This window comes from Talpa occidentalis, unplaced genomic scaffold (assembly GCF_014898055.3).
Source record: "Talpa occidentalis isolate TD23 unplaced genomic scaffold, MPIMG_talOcc4v2.1 talOcc4.4, whole genome shotgun sequence".
NCBI lineage: Eukaryota > Metazoa > Chordata > Mammalia > Eulipotyphla > Talpidae > Talpa > Talpa occidentalis.
Genome location: NW_023604295.1, coordinates 86797006 through 86803279, shown reverse-complemented (window position 1 = coordinate 86803279; position 6274 = coordinate 86797006).

The following is a 6274-nucleotide window of genomic DNA, read 5'->3' as shown; positions in this document are numbered from 1 at the left end:
TGGCGCAGCAGTTGAGCGCTGGGTTGCGAAGATGCCCGCAGCCTCTGCGGTGACGGTTTGATCCCCGGCTGCTCCTCGGCCATCGGAGGAGGGTCCCACATGGCGCACAGACCTCTCCTGCCGCCCGCTGCTCCCCTCAGCAGTGTAGTTCGGTCCTTCTGCCTGCTCTGCTCCCCTCTTTGGCTCTGGTGAATTCTCTCACCCTCCCGCGCTTCTGACTGTGCCCAGTGCTTGCATAAATAAATAAATAAATCTTTAACAAAAAAAAAAGTCAACAATAATGAAAAAATACTAGAGGCTGCTAGGGAATAAAAGAATGTTACATACAAAGAAATGTGAATCAGACTTTCATCAGATTCATCTCAGCAGATTTCATCTCAGCAGATACTCTCAAGGCTAGTAGAGAATGAAATGACTTATTTATAATTTTATGAAAACTACCAGCTAAGAATTTTCTATCTGGAAAAATTATCATTCAAATATGATGGAGATAAAATGTCTTTCTGAAACAAACAAAACCTAACAAATTTACCACTATGAGACCTACTTTAAAAAAAAGTTAAAAAGAGTGTTTCTACGTGTAAAGAAAAATAAAGACAAAACCTTGAGCAAAATTACAAATATTAATATGGAATTAGAAGCATAAACAAGAAAAATAGGAGACAGACAAAATATTAAAATGAAGGAAGAAAAGGAATCTGTATATACAAATGATGATGAGCCAACACCAGCACAAAAAGGACAATTTTATATGTAGTGAGTTTGACACAATCATCATGGCAATAACAAAATAAAAACTTAGAAGAAAGACATTTAGAAGAAGAAATGAAAACAAGAGACCACATGGGAAAGTCATTCAAATAAAAAGGTTGATAGAAACACATGGAAAAAACAAAAAATAAATAAATAAAACAACCAACACAACAGAAGAGAGAAAGACAGTAAATAAGCTTCATATATTAATAATCACCCTAATCATGAATAGTCTGAACTCATTAATGAAGACAGAATGACAGATTGGATAAAAAGGTATGATCCAGCTATATTATACATACAAGAACCAGACATCAGGTCTAAAGACAAGCATAGACTTAAAGAGAAAGGCTAGAGCAAGATATTTTTTTTTCTTTTTTTTTTTTACCTTTTATTTTTTTTTTATTTATTTTTTTTAAATAATAAATTTTATTTTTATATTCCCCATACAATTGCAGCCCCCCATTCTGACCCAATCCCTCCCCTCCCACCCCGCCCCCCAAAAAGTGTCTCTGGTTCATAGTTTTTTGTTGATTTTGATTTTCACTTTCTTATAGTTATTCATTTTCCTGGTCCCTTATTTAAGTTTTCTAGATTCCTGCTATGAGTGAGACCATCCGGTATTTTTCTTTTTCTTTTTGGCTTATTTCGCTGAGCATGATCCCTTCCAGCGCCATCCATGTTGCTGCAAATTGCATGTGTTTATCTTTTTTGAATGCTGAGTAATATTCCATGGTATATATGTACCACATCTTCTTGATCCAGTCATCTATTTTTGGGCATTTGGGCTGTTTCCAAAGCTTAGCTATTGTAAACAGTGCTGCAATAAACATAGGGGTGCAGGTGTTCTTTGGAATTGATGTTTCTGTGTCCTTTGGGTAAATACCTAGGAGTGGAATTGCTGGATCATATGGAAGCTCTATGTTTAGTAGGCCCAGAAATCTCCACACAGTAGAGCAAGATATTTTAAGTCAATATGCTAGAAAAGAAAAAGCAGAATTGCTATTTTTCATATCCAATAAACTAGTTCAGTCAAAAAAGATAATTAGTAACAAAAATTAGCACTATATAACCTCAAGGAAATAATTCATCAAGAATATGTAACAGTGATTAATACTTGTGCATCAATATGGTTGCACCCAAATACATAACACAACTATTAACAAACTTAAAACTAACACATTGAGAGAAACATAATAATAGTAGGAGATTACAATACACCACCCAGACAGAAAGTAAAACAGTGACCTTCAATGAAACAATGGATCAGATGGACTTAACAAACATTTACAGAGCTTTCCATCCCAAAAGAAATGAATAAAAATTCATCACAAGTTCACATGGAATATTCACAAGGATAATCATATGTGGGCCTCCCAGTTGGCTCAGGCTGTTGAGTGCAGCACTGTGAAGCTGTCCACAGCCTCTGCAGTGCCTGTTCGATCCCCGCTGTCCTCAGAGCAACCCACATGGCGAGCAGACCTCTCCTTTCTCGCCCGCTGCTCCCCTCAGCAGTGTATTTCATCAGTCTACCTGTTCTGTTCCCCTCTGTCTCTGGTGAATCCTCTCACCCTCCAGAGCATCTAGCCTGTATCCCGGTTCTTGTATGCATGAATAAATAAATCTTTAAAAAAAAAAAAAAAAGAGGGAAACACATAACAAAATAGGGCCATATGAATAAAAAAGAAAAATCTCAGATAAACAATCCAACTCTGCATCTGAAGGAATTAGTACAAGAACAAATGAAACCAAAAATCAGTAGAAGAAAGGAAATCATAAAAATTAGAGGAGAAATAAATGAAACAGATGCTGAAAAGAAAACATGAAATATCAATAAAACCAACAACTACTTCTTTGAAAGAATAAAAAAAATGACAATAATTTAAGTTAGCTAAGAAGAGAGAATACCCAAATAAAAAGAACCAGAAATGAAAGAAGTAAAACTATAGGAGATACCACAGAAATACAAGGGATCATAACACATTACTATGAACATCTATATGCAAACAAACTGGACAACCCAGAAGAAATGGACAAATTTTTAGAATAGTACAACTTTCCAAGACTGAACCAGGATGAAATAGACAGATTGAATAGACCAATCACAAGCACAGAAACCAAAAGAGTAACAAAAAGTCTCCCTAATGGGCCTCCCTGGTGGCACAAGGGATTAAGCACAGCACAGTGAAGCTATCCGCAGCCACTGCAGTATGAGTTTGATCCCCGGCCGGCCAGAGAGCTACCCTCATGGTGCAACAAATCTCTCCTGTCTCACCCACTGCTCCCCTCAGCAGTGTATTTCAGTAGATCTGCCTGTTCTGTTCCCCACTTTGTCTCTGGTGAATCCTCTCACCGCCCGCACCTGTGGCTGTACCCCAGTTCTTATATGCATAAATAAATAAATCTTTAAAAAACAAAGTCTCCCTAAGAACAAGTCCAGGACTTTACAAGTAAATCTATTAAACCTTCAAAGTTCTAATATCTATCTTCCTGAAACTCTTCAAAAAATCTGAAGGTAAGGGAAAGTTCACAAACACATTTCATGAGGTCAACATTATCTTTATCCTCAAACAAAACAAGGACAGTACAAAAAAAGTATAGAACAATGACTCTGATGAACATAGATGCAAAAATCTTCAACTAAATCTTTAGAAATCAAGCCCAGCAGCATATTAACAAATCATTCATTATGACCAAGAGCAATTCAATATATGCAAATCAATTTTCACCATATCAACAAAAAAGAAGATATAAATCACATGATCATTTCAATTGATGTTGAAAAAGTAGTTGATGTGATTCCACACTCATATAAAATTAAAAAATCTCAATAAACTGGGAATAAAAAGAACACATCAACATAATAAAGACCATATATGACATACCTATAGTCAACATCATACTCAATGTTCCCCTAAGATCAGCAACAAGACAGGATGTCAAGTTTCACCACCACTATTCATTATAATATTAGAAATCCTAAACACTGAGAGCCTCCCTGGTGGCGCAGCGGTTGAGCGCTGGGCTGCGAAGCTGCCCACAGCCTCTGCAGCCCGGTTCGATCCCTGGCCGCCTGGCGAGGGTCCCACATGGCACGCAGACCTCTCCTGCCGCCCGCTGCTCCCCTCAGCAGTGTGCTTCGTCAGTCTGCCTATTCTGTTCCCCACTCTAGCTCTGGTGAATTCTCTCGCCCTCCCGCGCTTCTGACTGTACCCAGTGCTGGTATAAATAAATAAATAAATAAATATTAAAAAAAAAAAATCCTAAACACTGAAACTAAACAATGAAAAGACATGAAATAATCAAAATCAGAAAAAGAAATAAAACTAACACTCTGCAGATGGCATGATAACATACGTAGAGAATCCAAAAGACTTTACCAAAACACTACTAGAAAGGAATACAGAAAAATGGCAAGGTACAAAATCAATACACAAAATTCTCCTACATTTCTGTAAGCAAACACTGGATTAGAAGTAATTAAGAAAACAATCCCATTTACTATCTCACTAAAAAGGATGGAATACCTCAGAGTAAATTTAACAACGTTGTTGAAGGACTGTACACTGAAAACTCTGCGACACTATCAGAGGAAATACAAGACACATAGGTCACACGTTCATGAATTGGAAGAATGAACATAGTTAAAATGACCATGTTAACTAAAGCAAATTAAGATTCAATGCAATAGCTATCAAAACTCCAAAGACAATTTTCAAGGAAATATAACAATCATTTATAAATCCTCTATGGAACCGTAAAAGACCCTAAATAATAAAGAAATTCTGAGTGCCTCCCCGGTGGGCCAGTGGTTGAGCTCTGGGCTGCAAAGCTGCCCGGCCTTTGAGGGTCCCACATGGCTCGACAGACCTCTCCTGCTATGCCTGCTGCTCTCCTCAGCAGTGTATTCCGTCAGTCTGCCTGTTCTGTTCCCTGCTCCGGCTCTGGTGAATTCTCTCACCCTCCTGTGCTTCTGACTGTACCCAGTGCTTGTATAAGTATGTAAATAAATAAATAAATAAATAAATAAATAAATAAATAAATAAATAAATAACTCTTAAAAAAATAAATAAAAATAAAGCAGTTCTGAGAGAAAAGAAGACAAATGAAAGTGTCACTCTCCCTTACTCCATCCTATATTACACAGCAAAACAATCAAAACAGTATGGTAATGGAACAAAAGCAGAAACATATATACATATGATGGGATACTATGCAAAATGAGAATGTACAAACTACAAGTCTCCATAAAAATTAAAAGTCAAATGAATTTCACAATCATAATACTAAGAGAAGCTAGACAAAAAACAACCACACTGTGGTTTTTATACTTTATAAATAGTATATATTTCATAAATATACCATTTGTATTAAAGTTCAGAACCAAGGAGGTCTATGCTCTACAAGCCAGGATAGTGGTAAAAGTTGAGATGGAGCATAATGTCTGCCTGAAAGAGGACACAAAAGAGGCTCATGGGGTGCTGATATATTCTGTTTTGGGGTATCTGGGTTTTTTTTTTTCTCTTGGTCACGGGTGTGTTCACTTTGTGAATATTCACCAAACTGCACAATTGTAATTTGTGCATTTTCTGTATGTTATATTGCAAAAGGAGCTATGCTTTCAAGTTCTGTTACAAACAAAGAAATGTTCTGTATGAAATATAAATCCCGAATACAGAATAGAATAAACATGTTGGGCGAGAAAGAGAGAAATACATGTGTGTTTATAGTGTGCCCTACAGAGTGGATATGTACAAAATATTAAGAGCAAGTCTCTCTGAAGACTGGCCCTTTTGTTTTTCCTTTTTGTACTTTTTCTGCATTTCCTGGAGTTCTCAAGGGGGCAAATCATCATTGCAATAAAAACGATTAATGCTCTCTACATGCTCCTGGCAGGATTTATACAATAAGAAATACATATAAGTTGTCTCTGTCTAGGCAAAGGGAGAAATTACCTACAATGGTCTGGAAAACTGAGTCAAAACATCAACCTGATATAAAATATACATTATATGAAATACATTATTGAGAAGCTGTGAAGTAAAATCAGATAAATATGGTCAGCAAATAACTGTCTCTTCAATATCAGGAAGTCTTTGCTACTGGACAGATCTAAAAAAATCTCATTTCGCTCATACAATCCTAGCACATCAACAGCTCACCTACCATTTGGACACTTAAATATCTCATCAGAAATTCAGTGAAATTCCTTTTAATGAAACAAGGCACATGATAATTCAGCTGTGTTCTAACATAAATAAATGAAAGAATAAATGTTTCTGCTTCCCCTCTTTCTCCTCTTCTCTTGCTTTGCTAATCTGTACTCCCACTTCTCTCCCTCTAGCTTTCCTGTCTTCCTCAAACTTCCTTGCTCGGCCCAGGTGCTCTCTCTTTTTCCTCCCTTCCTCTATTAGAGCTCAGTCCTGGGGGTACAGGTGGGGCTGAAAGATCCTAACCTAATTTTCCTTGTAGTTTTGAAACGGAAGCTGAAGTGGACGCCCCACTTACAGTGAGTGATTTG